Source organism: Erythrolamprus reginae, chromosome 1, assembly GCF_031021105.1.
Source record: "Erythrolamprus reginae isolate rEryReg1 chromosome 1, rEryReg1.hap1, whole genome shotgun sequence".
NCBI lineage: Eukaryota > Metazoa > Chordata > Lepidosauria > Squamata > Dipsadidae > Erythrolamprus > Erythrolamprus reginae.
The window spans coordinates 412,187,150-412,203,078 of NC_091950.1; the positions used below are offsets into that span (position 1 = coordinate 412,187,150).

A 15,929-nucleotide genomic window follows, 5' to 3' on the forward strand; every position below is an offset into this window, starting at 1 on the left:
CAAACACAACCCTGATGAGGCCCTTCAAATAAAATAGTTTGGCACCCTGTTTTAGATCCATTTCTTTAAACCATAAGGATGATTTTCTTTGCATTCTGTAAAATTATCCTCTGCCAACCCTCTTTAGAGTACAGTGATCCCTCGATTTTCGCGGGTTCAAACTTCGCGAAACGGCTATACCACAGTTTTTCAAAAAATATTAATTAAAAAATGCTCCACGGTTTTTTTTCTATACCACGGTTTTTTCCACCCGATGACGTCATACGTCATCACCAAAAGTTACTTCTCTCTCTCTTTCTCTTTCCTTCCTGTCATTCTCTGCTTCAATCATTTTCTCATTTCTCTTTTTTTCTCCCCTTTTTTCTATCATTTCTCTCTCTCTCTACCTTCCACTCTCCCCCCTCTTGCTCTCTCTCTCTTTCTCCCTCTCTCTCTCCCTCTCTGTGAGAACGGCTGCCCTCTCCTGCAGCCTCCTCGCTGATAGCTGGGACAAAAGCGCTCTCAGCTAAGGGACTGTGAGAGGGGCGGGGCGGGCATTCTCAAAGCGCTCAGAGCGGCTAGCGGCCGAATGAGGAGGATGAGAAGCCGTGGCCACCAGCGCTGCTGCAGGAGGACCCCTGTCCCAAGAAAGCCAGTGAGGGGCGAATCAGGCGGGCGGGGGGTAGCGGCGAGGGGGCCGGAGGCGCTGGGGGGGGGGCAGCCGACATTCAAAACAATCTTTGCTGGCCTCCGCACTTTCGTCGCTCCCCACCTCCAACTTCAAGCCCGGCTCCTTGCGCTGCCTTGAAAAAGGGTGCGTGGGGGTAGTTTTTGGCTGTCCATAGCCAAAAATGGTGTTTTTACTTCCGCACCGCTACTTCGCGGAAATTTGACTTTCACGGGCGGTCTTGGAATGCAACCCCCGTGAAAATCGAGGGAACACTGTAAAGGTCCTTTGTGTGATGACAATAGATATCAGGTTTCAGTACCATTTAAGCCAGTAAACTTTCAAAAAGAGGTTGTTCTTAATCCTACCTCAGATGAATCTCTCCTGGGATTGAACTTGGACCTAATGCATAATGCATGTTCTAGCAGGAACCAGGAAGGGGGGAAAACCCCCAACAAGTAGTACCTCTTCAAAAATATCATTTCCAAAACAAGGATAAGGATAAGCTTTCATCAGCAAGCATACTCCTTTCCATATAGACTCCCTAACTAAAATTCTTCATGTGTAGGCTGTACTCTGGATTACTTCAAAAATACAGGTAGCCCTCAGCACTGAAAAAGTGACCATTGACCATTTTTCACAGTTGCAGTATCGCAGGGTCATATGACCACCCTTTGCCACCTTCTGACAAGCAGTGTCAATGGGGAAGCCAGGTTCATTTCTTGGGTTACTAACTTAACAACTGTAGTGATTCATTTAACAACTGTGGGAAGAAAAATCATAAAATGGGGCAAAACTCATTTCACAGTTGTTCTGCTTAGCAATGGACATTTTGGGCTCAATTGTGGTCATAAGTCAGGGACTTATGTATGACTGCAAACACTACTGTAGCACATGAACATTTGGTCATTTTATTCTAAAACCTGAACAAAATCCTCCCAAAACCTATCAGAACTATTTCTTCATTAATTTAAAGTGTTGTTCAGAATTTAAAATTAGTGCCATGTAATCGTTTCTGAAAACTTCAAAAATTCCACCATACATAATCCGATATCTCAGTCATCAAAGAATGAACGTAGGTAGTTTCTCAGCATGGAATAATTTTTTCCTTGTGTAAATCTGCAGAGTTTGTCAGAACTACTCAATATGGGTATGTGTCAATCACTCAGTATTGTATACTATTAAACATTTATTTCTTTAAAAGTTACTCTTTTAAGTTCCATCTTGTCTTTTTTTACAGCTAGAAAAAGCATAAAAAATAAATTAAAAACAGTGTCAACCTGTGAATGACATACATTCAAATATTGGCCTGCAATTTGTATATTAAACACCACCCAGAAAGCAAAATTTCACTTAATTATTCATACAATGGCTAGCCCTTTTAGCTCCTGTTCTGTCTGGGTCCCCCCAGACGCCAACACCAACCAAAAAGAGTAACTAGACACACTGGTAAAAAGCAAAGGCAGTTTATATAATTCAAAGCAAACACAGGTAACAAAAACTGTTCTTACAGACAGGAACACTATGAAGCTTCACAGAGGTTTCACGAAGGCCAGGCAATAAAACAGGATTCTTGCTGGCAAAAACAACGCTGGAGATAATAAAACCCACGCCTCCCCCAAGTCTTCCAGACTTCTAGGCCACAAGCCAAGATCAGAGACGCCGAGAATCGAAGCAAGGTCACAGGACTCCTAGTTGATAACTCTCCACAAGACTGTAAGGGTGGGCCTGCCTTTTCACAAGACTGTAAGGGTGGGCCTGCTGAGGAGAACCACACCCAAGCCCAGCTGTTGCCAATTCAGGGATGGAAATACCTTTCTAATTGGCCCGTCTTTGAGTTGCACGTGACTGCCTCATGTCTATTATAGCCTGTGCGTCTTCATCCAAGGACTCCAGGCTACTAGCTGGGGAGAGCCCCCCCCCCGGGGGTCTCAGGCTGCTCTCCCTCCTCCTCTTCCTGACGTTCCTCTCCCCCATCTGCCTGGTCCTCCCCCTCCTGTTCACTGTCCTCCTCCTCTGGGCATGGATCCGGCAGAGATCCAGCCGGTCCCTGAGGAGCCTCAGGCTGAATCACAACAGCTCCTAGCAATCTTGCCCTAATGAAAGTGAATGGCAGTGTGGTAATTTCACAGCATGTTGAGTTTGTTCTCTCTTAACTGGGGGATAACAGCTGCTTTAGTTCAGCACAAATAGTACCAGAAATCAGAGATAAGTGCTGAAGACTGTTACGCAGGAATGCTTTCCTTTTCTTTGCTGATGAAAAGGCTGCCTGTGCTCTTCAACTTGTTGTCTCCCCCACCCCAAAATCTGTATGAGCTAATGAGTTACAGCTGGTAAAGATAGCAGCTACTTTTGACTGTACATTCCAACGCCTCGTTTTTAAAAGAGATAATTCTAACATATTTGAACAAAACCATTAAAAAAAAGAAGAATTAAAACCTACTCTATGAAGCAAGCCATATTGAACTGAGAACCTTGTTACAGGCTTTTGGGGGATGTGGATTAATAGGACAATTATTTTTGACTTTGCTTAGTACATATGTGCATGAAAAATTAATTTGTGCAGAGCCCAAGGGACCAAAAAGAAACATGATACTTGAAATGCTAATTGGTTTACTCTGGTACGAGTTTTTGTAGGCAACTGGCTGCATCATCAGATGTTTCATAAATCTGACAGAACACACAATGTCCTGTGCAAGTTCAGGTTACAAGACTATTTATATATATATCTTCAATTAGCGTTTTATAGATTAAGATCAAAGAGTCTAAGCCCACTCCTAGCAGAGGTTGTACCCTAAATACTGACAGTGAAGGCAATAAAAAAGAAAATATACCTGCCACATTTATTTACATTCAGAAACACACACACCAGGTGAAAAATGTTTGCCAAAATGGAATCTTGGTTTATTTACTAAATTTGAATTAAGGATCAGCTCAAATTCAAAGATTATGAGGGGGTTGGAATTTTCATTGGATATTATCCTTGCATGCTTTTCTATTCCTCTTTCATGTCTCCACTTAATCATCTTCAGACCCAACTGTTCTAGCCTTTTTTTCATTAGAGATACAGGCCCCTTAACATTGCTCTGTTTTGCATCTTTTCGAGCACTATAACATTGTACCTACTTGAAAATGTGGCCAGAATTATACACAATGGTAGAATTATGCCATAGAGGTGTATAATGTTATTATTACTGTCACTGTTGTTAGTGACAGCAGTTCTATTTTCAAAACCCTCCATAAAGATTTTTCCTTTTTTTAACAGCAGCTGCACAATGCACCAGGACTTCAAAGACCCCTTTCCTAGTCAATCACTGCCAAATCCAGATCCTATACACAGCTTTGGTAGGGAAATGCATGGGGAGTGGAGGGAGGAAGGGGGCACCCGCCTGCCAGGCAGTTTTTTACAGAATCATCCCTGGTTATCAGTGACACCGTAGATGTCACACTAGATTCCCTTCCCATCCAATTCAGATCCTATTAAACATGCAGCCTGCAATTATTGTGACTAAGATTCTGTTTACCCTTATTTGCATTGTCACAGGTTCATTTTTGGATAGTATATACAGAAATAAGAGAACAAACATGTCCCTTTCAACTCTAATAATAAATAAATCTACATAAGAATAAGTCTTTATAGAATAGTTACAAAAATCAAGCTTAGCTTTTAAAAAGGAAAGGTTTTATTCTAATTTTATCATATCCATCTTATTCCCACTTCTTAATATCAATATTTTCCCCCTATTATCCTATTTATTAACAGTGTGTTTAAATATATTTATTTAAGCATACAGTAATTTTCCTCGCTGTCTCAGCTATAGTCAGTCTGTTTTTCTCCCTGCAGATTTCTTTTGTAGTTGTGCATTATTTTCCCCACTTTTATCAAACTGCTAATTTTCTATTCTGTGCTATTGCAACTGCAGTTTTTCTTTTAATCAGAGTGTTTGTAATTGCTTTTTTCCTACCTCCTAATTCCCCGATATCCCAGCAACTCTTACCTGCATTTCACTGTCTTGTTCCCTGGGCTTTCTACTCCTAATCAAAACTATCCAAACACAATGCCCTCCACCTCCAGCAGTTCCCACAATAAGCTTCTGTTTATAACTTAAATGACTAGCAGGGAGGCACAGTAAGGTCAGAGATTCAAGTAGGCTGGTTGCTTCATCCAAAAGAAAGATCATTTTGCATAATTTATTCTTGATAAATCCATGCCAATTCCTGCCATGTAAATGTAGTTCCTGTATTTTCTAAATCAGTCTCCCACAACCTTTTGAGCATTAGGGACCGGCTTCATGGAGATTTTTCTGTGGACTGGAGGGGGCGTAGTTTTGTGGGCTGCATGTATCCTGCATGGATGGGGCTTTGCTTGTTTGTGTGGCCCGATTTCTGGCATGCTGTGGCCTGGTGCCAATCCATGGAACAGGGGTTGGGGACCCCTGTTTAAATTTATTTATTTTATTTATTTACTTTTTTTAAATTTATTTATTAGATTTGTATGCCGCCCCTCTCCGAAGACTCCGCAGGTTGCTTAATAAGGGTCCAGTGCTGAGATCAAGCTAAGTGTAGTTAGCCTGCACTCCTTCTTTTTCCCATTTTTGTAGATAGTTGTTATTCAATCTTATAAATATACCATGTTTGTTCTCCATAACTCCTCAAAATTCACAAGGGACTCCAAGATGTCCCAAAGATGCTTTTTCAAAAGGCAACTGGACTTTCTGTATTTTTCTTTGAAGATGTTTCACTTATCATTCAAGAATAAAACGTATCAGGAAAGACTTAATGAACTCAATCTGTATAGTCTGGAGGACAGAAGGAAAAGGGGGGACATGATCGAAACATTTAAATATGTTAAAGGGTTAAATAAGGTTCAGGAGGGAAGTGTTTTTAATAGGAAAGTGAACACAAGAACAAGGGGACACAATCTGAAGTTAGTTGGGGGAAAGATCAAAAGCAACATGAGAAAATATTATTTTACTGAAAGAGTAGTAGATCCTTGGAACAAACTTCCAACAGACATGGTTGATAAATCCACAGTAACTGAATTTAAACATGCCTGGGATAAACATACAGTATATCCATTCTAAGATAAAATACAGGAAATAGTATAAGAGCAGACTAGATGGACCATGAGGTCTTTTTCTGCCGTCAGTCTTCTATGTTTCTAAGCTTCTTCAGTTCTCTCAAGCAAAGTCAATAGAGGAAGCCAGATTTAGCAATAGCATTTAGACTTATATACCACTTCATAGTGCTTTTACAGCCCTCTCTAAGCAGTTTACAGAATCAGCCTATTGCCCCCAACAATCTAGTTCCTCATTTTACCCACTTTGGAAGGATGGAAGGCTGAGTCAACCTTGAGCCAGTGGAGAGGTTTAAACTGCTGAACTACAGCTAGTAGTTAGCTGAAGTAGCCTGCAGTGTTGTACTCTAACCAGGGGTGGGCAGCAGCTGGTGTGCTCAGGTACCCCATCCCGGTAGGAAATTATGGGATGCATGTGCAGCTGCTCGCCCCCACACAAGATTTGGCTTCTGTGCAAGCAAAATCTTGTGTGAGGACCCTTGCACGAGCAAGATTTCAGCAATTTTTGTTGATTTATTTATTTATTTATTTATTTATTTATTTATTTATTATTTAGATTTGTATGCCGCCCCTCTCCGAAGACTCGGGATGGCTATTATTGCTTCTGCACATGCGCAGAAGCAAAAATATCGCCAAAAATCGCTGAAATCTCGCTCGGACGTGCATCCTCACACAAGATTTTGCTTGCTGCGCATGCGCAGAATAGGCGTTGATTGCTTACCTGAACGCCTCTTCTCGTACGGTGAGCGGGTACAGCAGTCACATGGGTTGCTCATGTCCAATCCGGTGGAACTGAGCCTAGTGTTAAAAAAGCTTGCCGGATCCGCCCCTTCCCCAGAATTCGCGAATCCATAGACTAGGCTCAGCTGTGAAGCTCTGTAGTGTTCAACTCTCATTGTTAGAGGAAGAAGGTTATAGGAAAGTAAAGAAGACACATACAAGGGCGGGAAGTGACTGCTGTACCCGCTCACCGTACGAGAAGAGGCGTTCAGGTAAGCAATCAACGCCTATTCTCCGTACTGAAGGAGCGGGTCCAGCAGTCACATGGGACATACCCAATAGATGGTCCCTAGGGTGGGATTAGATTGCTATCGTGAGAGATAACGGATTGGAGTACCCTTCTGCCGAAGGCAGCGTCCGCTGAAGCGTATGAATCAATCTTGTAGTGCCTGATGAAGGAATTTGGCGAGGCCCAAGTGGCTGCTTTGCAGACCTCCTCCAACGGGGCTTGAGTTGCCCAAGCGGCCGAAGTGGCTGCGCTCCTGGTGGAATGCGCTGTGATGTTCCTTGGAACTGAGAGGGAGGCCGACTCATAGGCCTTAGATATAGTCCCTCTGATCCAACGGCCTATCACTGTAGAAGACACTTTGGCACCCATGACTCTGGGGTGATAGGCTATAAAAAGTGCTTCTGACCTCCGAAAGGGTCCTGTGCGTTGGATATAGATTCTCAGCGCTCTAATGAGATCCAGGGTGTGCCATCTAATTGCCAAGGGATGGTCTCGTTGGAGGCAGAAGGAAGGTAGGACAACATCCTGAGTTCTGTGGAACATGGAACTGACCTTGGGTAAGAAGGTGGGGTCCAGTCGCAAGACTACCTTGTCCTGATGGAATTGACAAAGGTCCTGTCTGATTGAGAGGGCAGCCAGCTCCGAAATGCGTCGGGCAGAGGTAATAGCTACCAGAAATGCTACTTTAAAGGATAGGTATCTGAGGGATGCTGATTTTAGGGGTTCGTATGGTGCCTGCGTGAGGGAGTGGAGAACCCGTGGCAAATCCCAGGATGGATACCTGTGGACCTTGGAAGGTCTAAGGTTGGCTATGCCCTTGAGGAATTCCTGAACCTCTGGGAAGGATCGGAGAGGCTGTCTGCGGGGGCCCCCTAGGACAGAGGAAATTGCCGCCAGATGACGCCGGAGGGTGCTGGTGGAAAGTCCTTTATGGAAACCTTGCATAAGGAAGGAAATGATTCTGTGTATGGGAATGCACAGGGGAGAAAGGCCTTCCTGTAGACACCACTGGTGAAACTTGGACCACGTGTGGTCGTAGATTCGATTGGTCGAACCCCTTCTGGCCTTTAAAATGACCTCCACTGTATCGGGGTCGTGACCACGCAGTTCTAAGTCTCTCCTGATAACAGCCAGGCGGTGAGGTGGAACCACTCCGGGTCTGGATGGAATGAGGCCCCCTGCCGCAGCATATCCCCCGAAACGGGGAGTCGCCAAGGGTCCTGGACGGACAACTGTTGGAGATCCGCGAACCAGGGCCGGCGGGGCCAATGAGGGGCGATTAAGATTACTCGGGCCCTCTCGGTGAGGACCTTGTGAATCACATCCGGGAGAATTGGAATTGGAGGGAATGCGTAGAGTAGGCCTGGAGGCCATGGGCTCCGGAGGGCATTGATTGCTTCCGCTCCCGGGGATGGAAATCTGGAAAAGAAGCGAGGGAGTTGGGCGTTCGCATTGGTCGCGAAGAGATCCAGGACTGGTAGGCCGAATCTGAGGCTGATTTGATGGAACAGGTCCTGATGGAGGTTCCACTCTCCTGGGTCTATCGTTGCTCGAGATAGCCAATCCGCCTGGACGTTGAGGCTCCCCGAGATGTGGTCGGCTAGGAGCGACCGAAGATGTTTTTCCGCCCAAAGGCCTAGCTTGAGGGCCTCCCTCATGAGGGCTTTGGATCTCGTGCCCCCCTGTCTGCAGATATGGCTTTTTGTGGCAATGTTGTCGGTGAGGATGAGAACGTGCCGGTTGGGAATGCGAGGAGAGAAATGCTTCAGAGCCAGGGAAACGGCTCTTAACTCTAGCCAATTGATTGGCTTGGAAGCTTCCTCCGGGGACCACGTGCCCTGGGCTATCATCCCCTGGGCGTGGGCGCCCCATCCCGATAGACTGGCATCTGTGGTGATGACAATTTGATCCGGGCACCTGAACGGGGATCCTTTGTCCATGGCCGGAGACTTCCACCACTTGAAGGATCTGCGAACCATTGGAGGGATGACAATGCGACGATTTGAGTTGCTGTGCCCCGATCTCTGAAAGGGTAATAGGAGCCACTGTAGTTCCCTAGCATGAAGGCGAGCCCAGGGAATGATGCCTATGCATGACACCATCTTCCCCAAAAGGGAAGACAAGGATACTATGGATACTGAAGGTTTAGATAGAATGCAGGAAATTAACTCCCCTATACTGAATTTTCTCTCGGGAGAGAGAAAGACCTGGGAGGATTCTGAATTAATAATAGATCCCAGGTGTAAAATGGATGTGGAAGGTTGGAGATGACTTTTATCAAAGTTGATGGAAAATCCATGGTCCTGAAGGACTGACATTGTGACAGAAAGGTCTGTTTTCACTTTCTCTAGGGAGTTCCCATGAATCAAAATATCATCAAGATAACATAAAATGTGAATGGGAAACGCCCGGATATGGGCCGCCAGGGACCCCAAGAGCTTTGTAAAAACCCGAGGGGCCGAGGAAAGGCCAAATGGCATCGCCCTATACTGAAAATGCCTGCCTTGAAAGGAGAAACGCAAAAATTTTCTGTGGCATTTGGCTATAGGAATGTGGAGGTAAGCCTCAGTAAGGTCTAAGGAGACCATGAAATCTCCCGTGTGGATGGCGGCCAAAATAGATGATAAGGAGTGCATCTTAAACTTCCTATATTTGATGAATAGGTTCAGCTTCTTTAAATCCAAAATAGCTCTCCAACCTCCGGAGGATTTTGGAACCATAAATAGGATGGAGTAAAAACCTAGACCCTTCTGACCGGGAGGAACCGGTTGGATGGCTCTGATGGACAATAAGTGGAAAATGGCCTCCTCCATACGGTTACAATCTGAGGAGGACCTGGGAGAAGGGCAGGAAATGAAACGTTTCGGGGGGGGAGAGATAAATTCTAAAAGAAGGCCTGTTTGAACAGTGTCAATGACCCAGGGGTCCTTGGAGGTGAGACGCCAATTAGAGGCGAAATGGGCCAGGCGACCACCTATGGGAATTGAGGAAAAATTACCATCTAGGTTTCTTTGAAGCCCTGTTAGAGGACGCTCCCCTTTGGAAGCGAAACCCTCTGCCCCTGGAGTTCCTACCTTGGGAACGAAAACGGGGGGAATACTGACCTGGAGATCTCTGATAGGAAGCCGCTTGGTCTTGCTGACGCCCTGGGCGACGAAAGGACTGCGTTTTGGTAGCCTTTTTGGTGGTTGGACCCAAAACTTTCTTCTTGTCCGTGGTTTCCGTGAGGAGTGGATCCAGAAGATCACCGAAAAGAAGGTCGCGCTTTAAGGGTCCCAGGGATAACTGCCACTTCTGGCGTACTCCCGCTTGCCAAGGGCGAATCCATAGGAGTCTTCTTGCCGTTGTAGAAGCTGCAATAGACTTAGCAGAAAATCTAGTAGATTGTAAAGTGGCATCAGCCACGTACTGAGCAGCTGCAAAGACCTTGTTGAAGTCTTGTTGACCTCTCAAGTCATCGGGAGGAATATGCTGTTGAAGTTGGCGAAGCCAGAGAAGCATGGCTCTGGAGAAAAAGGAAGCCGCTGCAGAACTTTTAATGGCCCAGGAATCTGCGGTGAATCCTCTTTTGAGCATTTGTTCAATCCGCTTGTCCTCTGGGCGGAGGACTTCCTCTGCTTCGCCTGGCACAGCGGCCGCCGAGTGAAGGATCTTGACCGGTTCATCCGGTTTTGGAAAAGATAGGAGCTCCTCATAGGAAGAGGAAAGTTTGTACAATTTTCTATCCTTGGTTGAGGGATTAAGCCCAGAGGCTGGGAAATCCCACTGCTTAAGTAAGGCATCTTTAAACAATTTAGGCATAGGTATTACCTCGTTATCCTCCTGTTCCTCTGTGAAATAAGGTAAGTTCTCCTCCGGGGGGTCAGTGGATGTGGAGGCCTGTTTCTCCTGGGCCGCCAATCCCGTAGAAATTCTAGCTTTGAGGAGGAGAGATTTGAACAATTGAGAAGGAAAAATAGTAATTGGAGTATTTGGGATTCCTCATCATCTGAGAGGCCTTGAAAGGGATCCTCATCCTCCTCCATATCCTCATATTCGTCCTGAGAGGAATCTGAATCATCCTGAATAGGAGCTCTAACCGCTGGGGAAGAACCCAAGGGGCGGGAGGGACGAGGAGGAGGAGGAGGTAAGGGAAGCTCATTGATGGTAGAGAGTTTAGCATCAATGGCCTTGGACAACACAGAAAAAATAGATTGGAATTCAGGAGGTAAACTAGAAATATCAGCAGGAATGGCAGAAGAATCCCTGAAGGCCTGGGAGGATCCTGGCTGGGGGGAATCTTCAATAATATCTGGTTCCTCTGGACCTATTCCCCATAGGTTAGGTTGGGGTCTGTCTAGGTTTGGCTCATCCAGAGATAACACAGGGACCCCAGAAGGAGGCAGACTAGAAGCCTCTGGGGGGTCTTGACTACTGAGTACTTGGGCCTGTACTTTCAAACGCTTTGCTGATTTATCATGGATTCTTTGTAGGGCTAGGTCCCTTCTCTTCTCAGCCCTGGTGACCTTGGTCGAGGGGCGGGCCCCTGAAGAAGAGGAGGTCGAGGCCTGGGGGATACTGGTAATCTCATCGCCTGTAGGCCTGGCCTCTCTGGGACCTTTAGTTGTGCCTCTCTTGGGAAAGGTAGCCATAGTCTGACAATTAGCAGAAGACCAGGCTGAGCCAAATAACTGAATAATTAGGGAGAAGAATTTCAAAGGCTTCCCAAGAGGAATGGATCCTGCTCCGAGGCCTCGGAGCTGCTGAGACTTGAGGACAATCTGGGCAAACCCAGAGTTCGTGCCCCCAAATACAGCGTGGCCAGCCTCCCTAAATTTTAATTAAAGTAACCAAGGCACTCTGGTTGGAGGCTTAGCCGGTGGAGAATTAAGCCTGAGCGTCCCAAAGCCCACTCCGGGATCCACGCGGTGGACTGAGGCCTACGCGGCTGGCAGGAGGCCAACACGAGAGGCCTAATTTTTAAAAAGGGCGCGAAGGCCTTCGCGCCGAAAAATCGCTCCGTAATGGAATTTCTTAAAGGGGAAGCGATCGACTAAGTCCAGGAGACTAGAACAAGCGTCTCACTCCGCAGGAGGTATTTCTTAAGCCCTTTATCAATAATACAATAATTTAGCAATGAATCAATACTTGCACCAAGACCTCCAGGCCAAAGGATTAAAAGAATCCACAAGCGGCAGCGGGGATCGTACACGGCAAGACAGCCGGGGGAAAACGAAACCGCAACTTCTCCCAAGAAAAAAAGCCGAGCCACAAACGGCTGGCGCTATTAGTGCAAGTAAATAAATAAGAACAAATAGATCTTACTACTTTTGAAGGGAAAGATCGAAGGGAAGGTGTTAGAATGTTGAACGAGCTATCACAATACAACCGCAGGATATGCGAACTGAGCGAATTCTGGGGAAGGGGCGGATCCGGCAAGCTTTTTTAACACTAGGCTCAGTTCCACCGGATTGGACATGAGCAACCCATGTGACTGCTGGACCCGCTCCTTCAGTACGGAGAAGCCAAATCTTGCACCAACAGGCATGCGCGCCCCTGCGACGGCCTCAGAGGGCGCTCTGGAAAAAGGTAAGACAAGTGGCCCTTCACTGACTCTAACTACTGCGCTATGCCTGCTCTTTGCTTAATGATTGCATGATTCACTCAACAACTGTAAAAATTCACTTAACTGTAGCCAAAAAATCATAAAACGGGGGCACAACTCACTTAACCGTCTTGCTTAGCAACATAAATTTTGGGCTCAGATATGGTTGTAAGAGAGGACTCCTGCAGTCTTCACACAGCACAATGGCCAGATTCTTGATCTGTTTTGGTTTTGTGTGTCTACCACTAGTTCTGACCGTGTGCAACTCAGACAATCTTGACAGACTGCTACCCCTGGTATATGGTTCTTAGCAAGTTTTCACATCTGTTTTACTAGACTGAATAGAAAACATCTGACCTTGGCTGAACTTGTAATTAAAAATTCAATGACTTGACTTTGTGACTCCACAGATCTTAGAATTGCAGGATTGGAAGATGCCATTTAGGACACAAAGTGCAGGATGCAAATTGAAGCATCCATGACAGATGGCTGTTTAATCTTGCTTGAATACATATAGTGAATTGGAGCCCGTTGCATCCGTTTGATTGGTTCCACTGTCAAAATTATTTTTTCAACATTCATTTCGAATCTTTTTTCTTGTAACTTGAATCCTGCATTTTGTGTGTCTCCTCTCCTGACCCCTACGAAAGAATAGAAAAAAGGTCCTGACCTTTTTCAGTGTAACTTTCTTTCACTGACCTAAGTGCTAAAGCCCACTGCAACAATATCGCCAAAAAGGCTTCTAGAGTTGTTAACCTGATCCTACGTAGCTTCTGCTCTGGCAATCTCACACTACTCACAAGAGCCTACAAAAGTTTTGCCAGACCCATCCTTGAATATAGCTCATCTGTCTGGAACCCATACCACATCTTGGACATCGACACCCTCGAAAACGTCCAAAGATACTTCACCAGAAGAGCCCTTCACTCCTCCACTTGAAACAGAATACCCTACGAAAATAGACTAACAATCCGGGGTCTAGAAAGCTTAGAACTATGACCCAATAGTGTCAACTCCTAACCCCCAACATTTCTCCCTTAGACTATCCACGATTGACCGCTCCAGGTACGTAAGAGGTCAGTAAGGGGTGTAAATAAGTGCACTAGTGTGCCTTTCGTCCCCTGTCCAATTGTCTCTCCTTTATCTCATATCTCATATATATTTTCTTCCTTTCATATATCTTCTCCTCTATTTTTATATCTTTTCTTCTACCCTTTTCTTTATATATATTACTACATGTCTATTTTCTTCAATATGTATTGTGTATTGGACAAAATAAATAAATAAATAAAATAAATATTTGAAGGACACTATAATAGCCTTATCTCTCCCCACCTCAAGAGCTAAGTATACCCAGTTCTTTCAGCCTTTAAGGAGTTAGCTTCAAATCCCCAGATCACATGCACTGTTATTTCAGAAGTTCTTACAATTTGATCTTTTCTAAAACGAGGTGCCCCAAACTGAAGACAGAAGGTCTGAACAAAATAGAATGGAACTATTAGGTATGTAAAAATAACATCTTTTCACCTTAATGCCTAAATAAGCCATCCAAGATTAAACTCCATTGTGCAAAACCACCACACACGAAAATGCATGTGAACATTCTTAAATTTCCAATGTAACATTTGACTTTTTAAGGAGAACGCAGAGTTGATATTATATTCTTTTTTAAAAGGGCACATATCATCTGTTGTCTGTTTGGTGAATATGCCATTATACAAGTGACTACCTGTATAATGATGTGTTTCGAGCAAGCAGGTATTAGAAAACAAGGAAATATTCATGCTGTTACCACTAACAAACCTGACTGCCAAATTTTTTTTAAAGAAAAGGATTAATCAGCTGACGTTATAAAAACCATGTTAAGCAACAGTGAATCAAAACTGGCAATTTAGAATAATTCATCAGAAATTGCTAACTGTAATCTAACCATCAGCCAGAAACTATTAATATATTTCAATACAAATGAAATAACACTTTGCAACAACATGGGACAATTACTGAACAAAGTCCATGTCATTTCCAAGAAACAAGCACCTATTTGAAAATAGCAATCTCCCTTTTTGTTGGTATCTTAATAGCCAAAGATTCAACAGAAGCAGTGCCCTCACAAGTGGCTAGTATTATGAGAACTTTTATTGCTATATTTCACTCTATTATAAGGCTGGAAAAGAAATTATACTAATACCTGTATCTGCTCATTAGTAATAAAGGAAGCTACAAAGCAAATAGCCTCACAAGGGAGACCTTGGTTTTATGGAATATCTGACACTTTTCGACCTAGGACCAATTTACTAAGCAACCTTTCAAAGTTACCAGGGATCTCTCCAGGGCTATAACCAGATTCACAGTTTCAGTAGCTGTTCCTTCCACACTCACATGACTACATTTTGAGCTCTCAGCAACCAGCCCACATTTATAGCTTTTTGCAACATCTGCAATTTCATGACTGTGATTAATATTGTTTTATGCTGGAAACCAGCATTTGTTTCCTGGATTGTGTGGTCTCAGTTTGTGATCTACCCAGAGGCTTCCTGAAGTCAATAGTGGAAGCAGGATTTGCTGAATGACTGCAGTGATTGACTTGTCTCCAAGGGTCCCTTCCAACTGTATTCTGATTGCTTTTCATCCCCTTTAACTACTTTCTGAATTGGAGGGGGGGACAGGATCCACTAGAGGCAGAGAGATTACCTGTTATGGATCCTGCCGCCCTTCTATTCCAAGCAGCATTTAAGGCTTCAGTTGGACCATGCAACCAACTAACAGGAACAAAGCCCAGCTTCTTCTGAAACCCCTCTAGATCTACCTGTTGCCCAGGTGGACCGATCTAGTGGGTCCATCCTCCCTTCAATGGCAGAGATGCTACAGAATTCCATGATAATCAGGATTTCATCTAACCATGACAAGAGTCACCGAGAGCCCCTTTAACTAATATTGCCATTTCCTTAGTGATTGTCCATTGTATATTTAACATTCTATTAATGTCCTCTTGCACTTTTTGCCAAAATTCCTGCACTATGGGGCATTCCCAAATCATATGCATAAACACTCCTTTATCTTGACACCCGTGCCAACAATTACCCCTGACCTTCTGCTGAAAGTGTGTGAGTATACCACTTATGTAATATTTTCCTTCTCATTTCCCTAATTCTTGTATTCTTAATTTTCCTTATATTTTCTACTGTATTTTCCATCTCTTGTACCTCTACCTGTATCTCATTTTGCCACCATTTAGTCAATTCTTGAATCGTGTCCCCGTCTGACTGCACTAGCAACTTATATATATTGGTTGCTTGCGCCTTTATACCCTCACTTTTTTCTCTTATTATTTTCTCTAACCCTGTCTCCTCCCTCAATACTACTTCTTTATTCTCCCTTTCATTGAGATATTTACATATTGCATTTATTTGTAGCCATCTTTCCTTACAGTGGCCATGAATATCTGTGCCAACTCAAACCCCACTCCCGGAGAAAGCAAATCCCCCAAGACCATAAAAACTCCACTGTTAGCCTAGAAATAGAATCAAGCTCATTTCTTCTATCCCAGAGTCTTGGTTGATGCCATGTCTAGAACCCAACTTGCTATGCCTCCTAAAGGTCATCCATCCCCTTT

General features: G+C 44.4%; 1 protein-coding gene across 2 annotated transcripts in view; it reads right to left on the bottom strand.

Annotated features, from left to right (window-relative positions):
* NLK (nemo like kinase) overlaps positions 1–15,929 on the bottom strand; it is a 152,082-nt gene that overhangs the window by 73,107 nt on the left and 63,046 nt on the right. The gene's annotated exons all lie outside the window — the stretch shown is intronic.